Raw genomic sequence first — 954 nt, 5'->3', positions numbered from 1 at the left:
GTCCGCCAATCTGATGCATCAATTTTTAAATGGCACGACGCTACGATATGCTTGCGATGTTACTCAATCAGCATACAATATTTGAAAAACATTTTTTAAATGTTTATTTAATATATTTATATTAAATAAATATTTATACTAAAAAACATTTTTTGTATATTTTTTAAATATTGTATATGTGCTGGTTAGATAAATACAATCAAATTAGGCTTAACGATAACTGTAATGAGTTACTTCTAAAAATTAATAATTATTAATGATAATTTATTCCTTTTTTGATTCGATAACGAGTAACTGTAATTTTTAAAAAATAACTTTCCATGTCCTGCCTAAAACTCATTTTACAATTGCAAAAGCATAATATATATTTGTAAATGGTTGTAGTTGTAAAAAATAATCAATTCTTAAAGAGTCCTCTACATAGAAGTCGTAGATAGTCGTAGTCTTAAATCGTAAGAAACCAATCAATCAAATATAAAGAGAATACTCGATTAGAATTGATCAATTTCCTACGATTTAAGATTTCACGCCGTCTATGATTTCTATGTAGAGGATCTTTTACAATTACAGCATGTCACTTACAGGTGCCTACGAGATGTTATCAAAGATGGCCGGCCCTGAGCAAATTTTCGTGACTATACGGAACCCGAGAATAATTGAAGAACAATGACATTATCGACAATTGATATAAATTTTCAATTAAATTTGCGATTGACATAAATATTTGAATAATACATTATTAAATTCATAATTTTTATTATACAAATGCTGCATAAATAAGTATGTACTTGTAATATCTTATTTTGTTGCAAAATTATAATTTTTTTCTCTAATACAATTATCATTGATAATCATATCATTGATAATTAACTCGGACGATAACATTATAATCATAATTTAATTAAAAAATTGAACTTTTAAGTTTTAAACTTTTATATATATATATATTAGGTG

Source organism: Atta colombica, unplaced genomic scaffold, assembly GCF_001594045.1.
Source record: "Atta colombica isolate Treedump-2 unplaced genomic scaffold, Acol1.0 scaffold107, whole genome shotgun sequence".
Taxonomy (NCBI): Eukaryota; Metazoa; Arthropoda; class Insecta; order Hymenoptera; family Formicidae; genus Atta; species Atta colombica.
This window is presented reverse-complemented; position numbering follows the sequence as displayed.